General features: G+C 39.9%; 1 protein-coding gene across 2 annotated transcripts in view; it reads left to right on the top strand.

The window, feature by feature from the left end:
• Nucleotides 1–5,741: 5,741 nt before the first annotated feature.
• The window catches only part of PKIB (cAMP-dependent protein kinase inhibitor beta), a 103,048-nt gene continuing 94,118 nt past the window's right edge, over nt 5,742–14,671 (top strand). Inside the window, exon 1 of one of the 2 annotated variants that reach the window (XM_060030551.1) lies at nt 5,742–5,873. The gene's annotated coding sequence lies outside the window, so the exon portion shown is untranslated. The remainder of the gene's footprint in view (nt 5,874–14,671) is intronic. The other variant, XM_060030550.1, reaches the window with a different exon arrangement.

Below are 14,671 nucleotides of genomic sequence, written 5' to 3'. Positions count from 1 at the left end.
TAGACTTCTGTAACATTTTATTCTTTTGCCAAGTGTTAAATTCAGTATATTGAACAAAGGAGGGAGAATGGTTGATGTTTTTGTGTGTAATTATATAACTATGAGCAGAAAGGTGAGAATTTACTTATATATTCATGCAAAAATAGTTACTGAATGCTTACCCTGGACCAACCACCTGTCGATGCTGTACCATTGCTCAATAGCTAGCAAGTTTTAAAACTAATCATACATAATTCAGAATTGTCTCATTTATTGGAAGAAATCAGAAAGTACTATTATGGAATATAAGAGCTTCATGCTAAGAAACATACAGTATAATTAGGAGGAATTAATACACATGAAAAGGCTTTAAGGATGTGGCAAAAACTAAAGAGAATAATATTTTAATTTAAAATTGCTGTACTCCTCAAACACATGGAAGAAAGTCTATAAAGTTTAGATAGTAACTTGGCACATGTTTGAATGAATTGATCAGGGGTGGAAAAAAATTCATCAGTAGATCTCCATCAGTAGATTATTTGTGAACAGGAGTTTGAAGAAATTAAGTGACACTGCTTAAGAGTGGAAGATAGTAAAAAACACATCCTCCTGCACCAGTTATGAATGTTGGAATGAGAAGGTCACAAGGAGTGGCAAGTGGATTAGCTTATCTGGAAAACAGGATTTGTACTGGAAAATGATAAGAACAGAAATGAGATAGAGATGGGTGGGTAAAGTGTTCTAAACGTTGGGCTGAGGAGTTTGAATTTAATAAGGAAGCAAATTCAGAAACTTGAGAGAATTTTAGAGCAGGGCAATCCTTTAGTCCTAACCTTCCCTTCAGAGAAAACTGCCTTTACCGAAATTTTACACCATCAGTGGCATTGCCACTTGGGATTAGAACCCAAGATTCTCAGTGTTCTTTTCATATACCCTGATACTCTGCAAAGGGATGGCCCATTGACCAGGAACAGGAGAGATGTGTGAGTACAATGATAATTTGGAATACTTTCTTAGGAAATTTCTACTTTAAATACTAAAAGGAAAGCAGTCTCTTCCTCTTCCTCTGCCTCTCACGCTATAGCCTCTGATCTCCTGAAAGCCAATTGTGTCCCATTCTTTTCAATGCCCAACCTCTCCCTTGGTGGATGTGGGTCTGTGGCATCATTTCTGTCACACGACAGGAGCAGGGTCAACAGCGGGCAGCTCAGGCTCCACCCCCTTCTGTCATCTGCCAGTATATTACCCAAGCTTGATCTCAGGGCAACTTCCTTAGATGCCACCCAAAGAGGGATGTTGCTCTTATGGGCTCCAAACTTCAGTGTAGCTGTGCTGCTGCCCCACTGCCACAATCTAGGATCGTCTCACTGGCAACACTTAGAAAATAATGGATGGAATTTATGGTTCCTGTTCTGTCATGAGCAGAAGGGAGCAAGGCCCAATGAGTGTGATGCCTTTTAAGGAGAGCTCCATTTGGCTCCTGCTACTCAGCTAACTCTCAGAGCGCCTGCCAGCTGGAGGAGGAGAATAAAGTTAACAGCACAGTTAGCACAGTAACACAGTTTCAACATTTCTTCCTCTCCCCACCCCCACCCCGAGGGTTAAGATTGTCCTCTACAAGGCATGGCTTGGGAAGCTAGCTGGGTCTCTGCCACAGAGGCACAAGGTCACTCCTCCGGTCCTTCCAAAGCTCATATTTATGGAGAGGGACGAAATGCGGTCATCCCATAAGCTATCCTTTTGTATCAGGGAAGCACATGTGTCCTCTGGAATGGAGAGTGGCTGAAAAGAAGGAGTGGAGAATCTCATTTCCTCAATTCCCTATAACCAGACTTGGCACGATCCAAGGTACACGACTTCTCTCCCCAGTCTCATTTTGTCCCCAAGGACAGATAACTACCTCTAGGGATAGAAAGTCTCTCTGGGCAGTGTTAATCTTCTAGATTTTGTATGTATTAAATTTCACAGCTGGAAAGCTTTAGAAACACTGGTACACTTCATATTATTATAAATACCTTGGTTTGCCAAACAGACCTGAAAAGTTATCAGATGCCAGTGTCATCCAGCCTGGCTCTTCCTGTGGCCTCAGCCAACCTCGCTCTAGTGGACTGAATGCTGGTCTCAGACCAGCATTCAAAAGGTATGTCCAAGTCCTAACCCCAGTACCTGTGAATGTAACCTTACTTGGAAAAGGGTCTCTGAAGATGTTATTAAGGTAAGGAGCTCCCGATGAGATCATCCTGGATTAACCTGGGTGGACCCTGATCCAAAAAGTGTCCTTGTTAGGAGAGGAGAATACAGACAGTAGGGGAAGAAACACAGAGGATCTGTGAAGATGAAGGCAAAGATTGGAGTTATGTAGTCACAAACCAAGGAATACCAAAGATTACCTATAGCCACCAAAAGCTAAAGAGGCAAAATAGGATCCTCCCCTAAGGCCTTCAGAGGGGGCACTGCTCTGCCAACACCTTGATTCCGAACTTCTGGTTTCCAGAACAGTGAGAGAATAAAATTATGCTGGCTCAAATCACAAAATCTGTGGTAATTTGTTACAGCAAACCGTAGCAAACTAATACACTACACAGACCTGGAAGAGGCTGATGCGGACTGCTGACTGCCTCTCCCACCCAGGTCTCAGCTAGCCTGCCCTAAAGAGAGGGAACCTAGATGTTATTGGAACCTTGCAGCCACACCCCTTCTCCCACCATTCTTGGTCTTTCCTCAAAACACAACCTCCTGCATTTAATCTCTCCCATAATTTATTCCTCAGAAGGTTGGTGCTACTTCTTGCTTCACGTACACTCCCATTTCTCCACTTCTTCTAAACAGGACTGGCTACATAATTTGTGGGGACCAATGCAAAATGCACATGTGTGGTCACTTGTTAAAAAATTATTAAGAATTTCAAGGCAGGGACAGCAGAACATTAAAACAAGCACAGGGCTTTCTTAGAAGTAGAGCCCTGTCCTACTGCACAGATTGTAGTGCCATGAAGCTGGCCCTACCTCCTAAAATCCATCCTTTCTGACCCTGTGGAATCCTTGTTCAATATTGAAAAAATCCCTCCACCTTCATAACCTATTCACATAATGCTTCCTCCATTATCTTGCTTTAGGTAAAAATCAGCTTTCTTCTGAGAATAGTTTCCTCTGGATCTCCCTCCAATGTAGACTGCTCATTATCTCACACCCCAGGACCATGAGAGCCAGCGCTGGCATCCTTGTAGCTCCCCAGTATTGCTTTTGAACCGTGCACCCCCTCTTACACCAGCCCTTGATCCATTTAGGCTCTTGTTCCCTGGATATGTACCTTCTGTCCCAATTCTGTACAGTCATCCACTCAGTTCCTGATTATTCCACCACAGTCATGAAAGCCTTTGGTGTCTGACTCATTCCTTCTCCACCCCATGGCATCACCATTGGTGGCTTCAATGTCCATGTGGATAGCCTCTCCAATACCTTAGTCTCCAACTGCTTGATCTTCATTCTAAGAACAGCTAACCCCAGCCACAGCTCTTCCATAACCCTGCCATTATTCTGCTACTAAATCCTTCAAGAAAACTATCCCCCTCCTGACTACAACTTATTTTTCCATCTCTCTTATTTGACTGAGATTTGTACTTCTTTGCCTTTTTCTCTCCCCTTTTATGTCTTCACTTATTTTCCCATGTAGTCTTAAGTGAACCTCACAGCTCTGTCCTTCAACCATTCTCTTAAAAATAGCATCCAAGCTTTCTCCTTGCCTTTCCATCAAATCACTTGGCAAAATCCCCAAGTGGGATTAGTGAAACTTTCTGCATTTACAGTCATATATTTTACACAAATTCACAGCTGTGTGGAACTACTGCTATCACCAATTCCTGACTCAAAAGATTTTTTTTTTTGTACTTATAGTCAGGTTTTTGCTACCATTCCCAACAGCAGCTACTACAAACCTTCAGGCTCTACCTGATTCCTTTCATCTTCCTTCCTTTCATAGAAGAAATGAGAAGCTATCAAAAATCTTCAATCTACTATAAATAGACAAAAGCAAACTAAAAGTAGTGTTTTATTAAGTCATTATTTTGTCTTAACTGAAGAAAATGAGGTTCTATTTATTCATTTAAAAACTGCTTACTAAGCAGCTATTTTGTATAGGTACTATTCTAGCTACCGAAGATACAGCTTTCATGGAGTGAAGATACAGCTTTCATGGAGCGAACATTCAAGTGGTTCAGATGATTTCAAATACGTTAACTTTAAAGTGCATCAGCGAGGGCTAACAGTTTTATCAAACCTGTCCCAAAATACAGGTTTTACAAGACAAATTTTGTGAGTATAAGGAGTACAGTTTCAGAATTATAAAAATCCAATCATTGCACTGTAACTCATAAATCCAAACATTTTAGCATCTCTAACACAGGCTCTCTAAAATAAATAGGCTTTAGAATAATTTGCCTTAAATAATAATAATATATTTTATTATACACTTGAAATTACACTCAAGATATAAATAACTCTCAATCTCTTTAATTACTATTTGTATGACCATACAAATAACCATGTTTTTATAAAACAAAGTGTACCAGTGTCGGCATTTAGAAAAATCATAACTTTTACTAACAAGGTATAATTTAAAGAACGTCAACCTTAAAGGCAGGAAGACTTGAACTCAGAAACTGACTTGAAGTCTTCCTAGCGATTTCACTTTATTCAAATTATTTAACCTGCTGAGCCTCACTTTATTTATCTGGAAACAGAGGTGGTATTACCACATTGTGGGGGTAGGAATATTAAATAATTTAAAGAGCCTAAGGGTAGCACCACTGGCAGATACATTAAATAAAACATTTTTCTATATCACATAGCCTATGAAAACATTGGAAGCAGTCAGTAGGGAAATGACAGGTGTTATAGACTTGGGTAGGAAGCCAGAGCACAGTATCTGTGAACATATTGGTGTTAAGCAGATTTTGGACACTAATAATGTCTTTCAGGAAACGAAAGGGGATCTCAGGACTTCAGTGAGGAGAAACCACCTTCTCAGGAAGCAGAGAAGAGCACCTTAATTTTAAGAACAGTATCATCATCTCTCTATTATGCTTTCTAAAAGACACAATGAGACCTTAATAGTAAGGACTTCATTTTTCTTAGTGAGAACCTTGAAGTGAAACTCGGTAGACGTTGATTTCTGCTTTTCTTTGTCCAAAAGTTGTCTACATTGCACATGGCTTCTCAATCTGTTAAAATGATGCGTTAAAAAACCCACGAATACCCACAATCCGGGTGCAGATAGGAAAACCATGCACATTCTTACCTTCTCCAAGGAGCCACGAGTAAAGTGCAACCTTAGGACACCTGGAGCACAAACGCTCGGGGGCGCGCACAAATGGGTCAGAGGGTCTGCAGAGGAAGCCTCCGGGAGCAGGGAGGGACGCGAAATTCCCTCAGTCACATCAGGTAAATTCTTAGTAGAACCTTAATCCTCCCCGAGGGGAACTGAGAGTGGTAGGCGAGGAGGGCATGGGTTCTGTGATGATCTCTGATGATTGTTAACGCGCACGCAGGAAAAAGAACGCTGCCCAGGGAGCCAAAAGACAAGAACCACCATCGCGCCGGCCCCGAGAGCCCCTTGGCGGGAGTGGCTGCACGGAGAGCAAGACCCGGGCGGGGGGAGGGGGGAGGGGCCCCGCACGCTCGGGGGCGGGTCCCGGCAGCCGCTCTCTCCGCCCCCGGAGTAGCTGCCACTTCCTGGCTGCGCCCCAGCCCAGCAGCTCAGACGCGGTCGCACCCTCGTGGACGGTAGAGGCGGCAGCGAACTAGAGCCCGCGTCGCAGTTCGCGGCCACGTAGAGGCCGGGCGAGCCCGGGCACCGGGACCCAGCCCAGGCTCGGCGAGCAGCTCTGCGCGCGGCTGGTACGTACGTGGTGAAGGGGAGTCGGGAGTGGTGGGGGTCTCTGGAGCGAAGATGGAGGGAAAGGACTTGGGCAGTCAGGGGAGACTGAGAGAGCGAAGATGTGGTTATAGCAACTTTCCTATTTTCCGGCCAGTCCGCACGAGCATGGGGGGAATTCAAAGTGGACGCCTCTTTGGCCAGAGCGACCACATCATTTAACATGCAGAGGTACTTGCGGAGTGGAAGGGGACGCTCAGGCCAACAGGCGTAACCAGGGAGGTCTGGTCACCTCTTTTTGCCCACTCTGCCCTGAAGCTGGACATTGGTGATATCCTCTCATAAGTTGCTGAGCCTTCGCCTCTCGCACGGGCAATGCCACGTCGTTCCCATGGGCTGCGCGTTCCCAGCCCCAGGCAGCCGCTCGCGGCCGCCGGGTCAGCAGAGACCAGTGTTCTCGCCGGCTCTGCCCGCGTCGAGCTGTGTGGCTTTAGCCCAGTCACCTCATCTCACCAGTCTCCATCCATTATTTGATAAAACATGGGAATGATTAGATAGGGTCAAATCAAGAGTTCTCTGCAACTACTGGGTTTTCACCGAGCCTAGGACACCGGCCGGCAGCCAGGGAGGGACGGGAGTGCAGTGTGGTCGCAGGGGCTCAGGAGATGGAGGGCGTGGGTCCTGACTGCTGATGCCATAGCAACTCGTTGCCTTCAGGGGGAGATGACCCCAATTTACCAGCTGTCCTGACTGGCAGCCCCTGACGAGTGAGGCTGAGATGAACGGGCCAGTTTCATCTTCGTAGAGCTCATCCCAGGGAACACATCCGAACACGGTTTCTTTGGAAGAGCGCTTGGTACAAGTGGGGCACACAGGAAACACTAAGAAAACAGAAACCAAAAAAAAACGGCAGGTGAAATTATTAGAGTCTGTGCAGGACTGTAAAATGGAGATTCGATGCCGATGACCACTTAAACATTCAACTAGAAAAACTAAATACTAAAACACTCATATTAATGGTTTGGATACTGAAAAAGTATGGATTAGAACTACTGTTGAGTATTGCATTTCTCTTGGTGTACATGTAGATTCAAAATCCATCTGTCCACTTTATCTCTTCACAAGATGCCTTTCTTCTTATTGACATTGCTACACATAAAAAAATTCCTTCTGGGATTTAATATTCAGAAGGCTCAGAATTTGGATTGTTAAAATGAGATCTGATGGCCATAAATCTCACAGGAAGTGCTGTAATGGCGTAGGTTCTGGATCAAGGTTAGTTAGACCAGCAATTGGAAAACCTTGTTTTCCTGTTAGTATGTCAGGTGCTGGTCAGTAACCCTCTGCTGACACTATGTTAAGGGAGTTCATTTTCTAAAACAGTGTTTTGGAAGATCAAATGATTTAATTTTGAAACAAAGTATATATTGGAAAAAAGTTTGCAAAAAGTTTTTAGTAATTGACTTTTTAGTTTTATCTTTACCACAACTTTCTTCAACAAAATATCAAAGACTAATGGAATACCTTATGCAGGATATTTAAAATTGTGTCAAATTTCATTCTTTGTTAAAGAATTTTCTCTCCTCTTTAGTCAATTTTAAACTAGAAGTTTAAATTTTGAGAAATTTACCCCTTTCAATGATTTTTAAAGAAATTTTGCCAAGTTGTAAAACCATCCCCATAATTCAGTTTTAGAACATTTTCATCACCCCAATAAGATCCCTCAAGCCCATTTATAATTACTCTCTGCTCAGCTTCAGGCAACCACTAATCTTCTTTCAGTATCTATAGATTTGCCTTCTCTGGACATTTTATATAAATGAAATCATAAAATGTGGGATCTTTTGTTTATAGCTTTTTTCACTTAACATACTGTTTTTGAGATTCATCTATATTGTAGCGTGTATCAGTGTTTCATTCCTCTTTATTGTTGAAGTTTTCCATTGTATGGATATACCACATTTTGTCTATCCATTCGCCAGTGGATGGACATTTGGGTTGTTTTCAGCTTGAGGCTATTGTGAATCGTGATGCTAAGAATATTCACATGCAAGTCTTTGTGAGTACATGTTTTCATTTCTCTTGGATAGATATTTAGCAGTGCAATTGCTGGGTTGTATGATAAACGTATGTCTAACTTTTTAAGAGCAGTATAGAGTGAATTTTATGTAGAAGTTACGTATTTACAAAATGTAGAAAATTCTGGAGAAATAAATGTTTCTTACTAGATCATATATGATTTGATATATACATAGAGAGATGGTTGGACGGGAAACACTTTGCTTCCTTTCAAATTTAGAGCTCAGATATAGCAAACAAATTTGCAAAAAAGTGTAACATTTCTCAGAAATAAAATATTTCTAAAGACAGGTTTTTTTGGAGCAGTTTTAGATTCACAGCAAAATTGAAAGGAAGGTATAGATTTCTCAAATACCCCCTACCCCTACACACGCATAGCCTCCCTCACTCACCAGACTGGTATGTTTGCTACAATAGATGAACCTACATTGACAAATCATAATCACCCAAAGTCCGTAGTTTATCTTAGGGTGCACTCTTGTTGTTGTACATTATATGGCTTTGGACAAACACATACTGACATGTATTCATCTATCATAGGGAGTATTTTCACTGCCCTAAAAATCCTCTTTTCTCTGCCTATTCATCCCTTCCCCCAGTATCTTTTTTTTTAATGCTAAATGAGAGTAAATCAGGCTTAATTAAGACTAAATTTCCTGCAGTCTCCATTGAGAATAGGAAATAAAGCAATTTGAAAATCGTATTTTGGGATGTTGATGAGACTCAGACCTGAATGGCTTGATAGTAAATTCAGTGGTTTTCCATTCCTTCAACAAAAGATTTTAATTGAGTTAGAAAAAAAAATCCTTTCTGAATATCAGAAAAACCCTATAAATCCTATGATAAAATAAGCATCCATAATTATGATGCCACATAATTCTTCTAAGTACTAATTAAACATATTTTATTAGATATAGAGATCTAAGGCCCAAGTTTAAGTGATTGACATGTGCAAAAATCATGTATTAGGGATAAATCCAGGGCTCCTATCTTACTGTTTTAAAACTTCTGTGGTTAGTACATGCTCTCTGAATCCTGTTGGTCTTAGTAATTTTTATATTAATAGGATCAATGTACTTTTTATAAGTCATTATCAGTTAGTGACATTACATAAAGAGAATACTTGAACATACCCAGAAAACCAAAGTGGTTATTATTATTTTTTTTATTGGAAGTACAATTGACTTTGAGAAATCAAATAGGTAGTCTACTTTATACTCAAGGGGGATATATTTTTCATTCATGCTCTCAAAGGCAAATAGCAGTTTTATGCATCTGTCCAGGTATAAAGCATGCTACGGACTTTATAAATCAGAGTAGATATGTGTTCTCCAATAACGCCTATTCTTAAAATGTGATGGTGTCCAAGAGTTGGGTGCTTGGTTGGAAAAGAAGTTCAGAGCTGTCTATATAAGAATAAAGCAATTCACATTTGTACATGTTCCTGAATAGGAGGAAGGAATCTCACCTAGGATCCTGGATCAGTTAAAATAGGATTTCTCAGACTGGAAAGTGGGCCGAGGGAATAGAAATACTTTAAGACTGTGTAGTCTGGAGCCAACACAGCCTGAACACTTGTTTGGGGGAGCAACAGCAGAAGCGTTTATAGACAATATAAATGGAGCTAAATGCCTTCCTCTATCTCCTGGATTCCGCCTCCTCATAGCCCCTATTTCCTGCTAAGCCCTAATATCTACTGTGCTGATGAAAAAGAATCCCCTTTGGGAGTGTGGAAATAAGCATGGTTAACTGTAAGTTTTCACTTTTTGGGTGAAGGAAAGGAAGAAACTGAGGTTCAGTGTGATAGTTTCAGGAATAAATTCGTGGAAGACAGGAAGGAGTTAAGCTGTCTTCCCAAACATGCTTATATCAAATGACTATGAAGTGATTTATTTCTACACTAATCTTTATGGGCTGGGTTAATACATCTCAGAAGAAAACACTGTTCTTAAAATCAGTGTGTATGTGTGTGTGTGTGTGTGTGTGTGTGTGTAAACAAGGATGGCTTATAACTCATGCAATTACATTCGTTTATTATTTTTGTTTATTTAAAAAATGAGAATAAGTACTTCTATCATGGGGCTTCTGGAGCCAGGTATAATATTAAATCTCAAAACACTGAAATAAGCCCCTCTTGTCTGTCTTTCCCAAATCTAATAAAATCTATAAAAAGCTAGAATATAGATATAATGGATTTTTTTGCATTCTGAAGGTTTGTAAAGAATCTATCAAGTCAGGAGAAGATGTTACAAAGGACAGGGCTTGCACACAAACCACTCTGCCTCTCAGTTTCTGTATCCCTGAAGAAGGATGTCTATCATAATTATGCTCATTGCAGTAAAGCAGCAGAACTTTTCACGGTAGTGAAAAATTAGAAAAACAAACCAAAAAAAGCAACTGTACATCTTTCTAACATGCCACGAAGCTGTATGTATATATCTATATATACTCTTGTAGCTTGGAGAAGATTGGATTTGAGGAGTACTGGACAGACTGCTGTAGCCCAAGCAAGAGGTGCTAGAGAGTGATTCAGGGATTAGGGATAAACAGGAGTAGCAGAGTCTAGAAATATTAGGAGTGGAAAATGATCAGGCTTGATGATAACTGGGATGTGAATTTAAAGGGAGGTGGGAATGAAGGGTGGTTCTCAGCTTCTTGGCTTGAGGTTGAGGACCAGCACTATATACAAAGGTGGCAATAGAAGAATGAAGGCAGATTTGGTGGGTTTACTGGGTTGGATAATGTCTCCCTAAAATTCATGTACTTCCTGGAACCTCAGAATGAGCCCTTATTTAGAAATAGGGTCATTGCAGTTGTAGTTGGTTAATATGAGGTCATACTGGAGTAGGGTGGGCCCTTAACCCAGTATGACTGGTGTCCTTATAAGAAGAAGAGACACAGAGACGGAGACTCATAGAGGGAAGGCAAGCCTGTGACAGTGGAAGTAGAGATTGGAGTTATGCAGATGTAAGGGATTCCAAGACTTGCCAGCCACCACCAGAAGCTAGGAGAGAGGCATGGAACAGATTCTCCTGAGTTCCCAAGAAGAAACCTGATACCTGGATTTTGGATTGCTAGCCGCTTGAAATGTGCCCATCTTCAGTATCAGTTGTAAAGATAAGCAGTGTGATAAAATAAGCAGTGTGATAACTTGGGCAGTGCATCCACGGTCCCTCTGCCACCAACCCAGCCATAGATATAAATGAGGTCATTTCAGGTTTTCCATTCATTTTGCACCATATGGGTTTGACAGTATGGGTATGGGACCAGTCTGCAACATGGGGGGCATAGTTTGTATTCGTTTGCCTCAGGGAGGAGTGGGAGAACGTTTTCGGGGGAAGTGGGGAATACTTTCTTCACAGGGTACATCTGGGTCAGCTCCCTGAGATGTTTGTGGATTTTTGCCAAAGGATATTAAGCTTCAAGTAAAACCCGGCATAGGTTGTTCCAACTCTGAGAAGTCCATGTTTGGGTTCTAGGTTTGAATGCTTTGAAAGGAAATATAAACTTTTCAGGTGTAACTGCAAAATGGGAGGAAACAAAGCATTTTTTTTTTACTCATAGATGCTTATTTTTACCAACTCTTTCAAAAAGTATCTTAATTTACCTAATTTGTTGAAAAATTTCATATTACCTGTCAATAATTATTATTGGTCCTAATAGCAAATTGGTTCAGTTCTTCACTTTGTGGGTTTTGTCTCAATGTAATCCACTTAAAATATGGATTAATGAAATATGATTTTGACTAAGGACAGCAGTTTCAGTTATATCTAAGGACATCTCAAATTATCTTATAAAAGGATTGTTAAAAGTTTACTTTATTAGTTAGCTTCTTTCCTGCAGATATTTTTTATCATAAAACCATCACACTATTAAGAACACTGAAAGATTTTAAAATTCCAATTCTAATATTCAAACATAATTGCTTCAGTATTGAGTATCTTCCAGTCTTTGTCCATTTGTAAGAATGTTTTTATATTAATGTAATAATGGTATACAGTTTGTAAATTATTTTTTTCTTCTTAAAATTATTATTACCAGAATACAAGTGAATAGGAAGAGCAAATTTTAAAAAATAACGTTTTTCTTATTATTCAAAGTGACCCATGAAATAGTTTTTGGCTAGATAAAATTTCAGCTCTTAAGGGTATGAAACAGAATTTTCCAGTTAGTCCACATTTTAATTTTGCTGCACCCTGTGGCAATCATCAGTTTAACACAGAAATAAGAAAAGGAAAACAAATCATTAAAATGCATTGCTTTAAATATTGGCAATGTTCAAATGTAGAATTCAGTTTTTCCAAGGACAATATATGCTTGCTATTATAAATTATTCACCAAGAATCACAGATGTCAAAATATAATCAGGTGATTTTTTTCTTTCAGTCTCATCCTTTTGTCAGCTCCCTATTATTACATTATAATGGGTTATTCCACATGTAATTTTTCTGAGCAGGTAATGTTTGCCACTTAAAATACCACTAAGTTTTAAACTTTAAAGTTTTGAAATAGTGTTTCTGAGACCATACACATTGCAGTGAAAATCAGAAATATTCAGAATTGTATTAAGAGGAAAATAATGTCCACCTAAATTCCACCATTAGTTATAAAATTCTTTGCATATATGTAGATTTTAAAAAGAAAAGTGGTATATCATATTCCCTTAATATTTCATCTTACTATATCTTGTCAAGGTGCTAAATCATATTTTTAATGGCTACATAGTGTTCTATTAAAATTTTAACTAACCCCTATTGGCAAATATGCAGAATGTTCCCAAATTTGGTTGTATAAACAGTACTATAGTAGACAACTCTGTTTGTGATCTTTATACACTGTACATGGCTGTTTTATTAATCTCTTTGAATAGACTTCTAGACATGGACTTCCTAGGTCAGTGGATATTCACTTGTTAACCATTTTTGACACATTTTGCAAAATTTCTTTCCAGGAAGCCTGCAGCAATTTATACTCAAAATTTTTACCAACATACTAATACTGTTTAAAAATTTTAAATTTAGAAATCAGTAGGAAAAGATACCTCATATTTGTATTTCTTTGATTGCTAATGAGGCCGAATATTTTTAGTTAGTCAGTATGTTTATTGGATATTTTGGATTTAGTTTTACGAATTGCTTTTTAGTATTCTTTGCCTGTTTTTAATCCTTTTTTGTTTGTTTCAAGAGCTTTTTATTCATTAGGATGTTAACTCTTTGTATGTCTGTTATGTTGCAATGTTTTAATCAGTTTCGTTTGTTTGCCATTAACTATTTTAGGGAGCATTGCTTTGTAAAATCCTTAAATTTTGTGGATGTGAAAGCTGTCAATTTCTTCTCGCATAGTTTCTGAGAAGGACTTTCCCCTTTAAACATATTCATCTATGTTTTTAATAGTACTGTTGATGTCTTTTTTAATTTAAAGTTTTAATCCTTTAGAAGTTATTTTAGTAGGCAATGAAGTAGGTAATCTAATTTTATTATTAACATTTTTTAATCACTAGTCTTGTCTCAAATTCGTTTGTTCTGTCATTGATTCCTTCCCCACTGATTTGAAATAGCATCCCATGCCCCTGCACCTCCTTGGAGCCCACCTCGTTGTAACTGGCCCTATCATCCTGAAGTCCCACAGAACTCCCTCTCACATGCCTTCCTGGCCACCATTCCTACACATGACTGCAGGCTCTTCAATTGCCTCCCTAAACTTCCTTGACCCACGTTTGTCACTCACCACCTCATCCCAGGAGGAAAAGGAATTCCACATCCCACATCATAGCTGCTAGCTCTTTCTAAATTCCCATGTTACCAGTTTTGGAACATGTAATTGTATTAGCCTTGAAAAACAGTTAATTTTCTAATGCTTAATCTCTGTTTTTATCGTTTGTCTGCTCATTTCTCCTCTCTGCCTTGAAACTTTGTTATGCTTTGTGCTGCCTCTCCCTGACCTAATCTCTGCTTTTTATTCTTCCTTCAAAACCATTCTGTCATGCCCTCTGGAACACCTGCTCAGTCCCAGTAAACTCCTCTTAACCTCCACTTTTTTCTCTAGCCCTGAATCTTGACTCTCCCAGGGGTATCCCACTTCCCCGTGAGTCCTTCCTGTTGGAGACTGCTGATTACTCCATAGGTCATGAATCTCAGGGTAGGGAGGTGGGACACATGCCCTCCATACACCCTCCCACCTGTAGACCATTGTTTCTCTACACTCTTATACTCATTCCTGTTCCTTTGAGCCATCTGGCTATGCTATCAACTACCTTTGCTCATTCCTGTGATCTACTCACCACCTGAACAAACCCCTCCTTCAATGAACACTCCAGCAACAGTGTACAGTCATCTTCTCCCACCTGTCTCCTGTCCTCAATCTGGGTGACTTCATGTCTACACCCAACACCACAGCCTCTCAGTTTGTGACCTCCACAGTTTCAAGTGGTAGTCTTCTCTTTTACTTCCTTTCACCCAGCCCCTTCTGTAGTCACAACCTGGATTTATCATATGAAATTGTTCCTTCCTAAAATCTCAAATTCTGAAACTCTCTGGGCATAGCATCCTATATTTGTTTTTTTTTTTTTACACCAATCCAAAGATTCACACCTACACTTGTCCTTTGGCTTCATTGGGATGGCCGATTCTTTGATCCATCTATTTTTTACTCTCCATGCTCTGATTGCTTGGAGTAAGATGTTTCTCAGTGGATTGCACGTTTCCAATTAGTACAAGTCAGTGGAGAATCTAAGAATTCTGTG

Source organism: Delphinus delphis, chromosome 14, assembly GCF_949987515.2.
Source record: "Delphinus delphis chromosome 14, mDelDel1.2, whole genome shotgun sequence".
NCBI lineage: Eukaryota > Metazoa > Chordata > Mammalia > Artiodactyla > Delphinidae > Delphinus > Delphinus delphis.
This window is presented reverse-complemented; position numbering and strand designations above follow the sequence as displayed.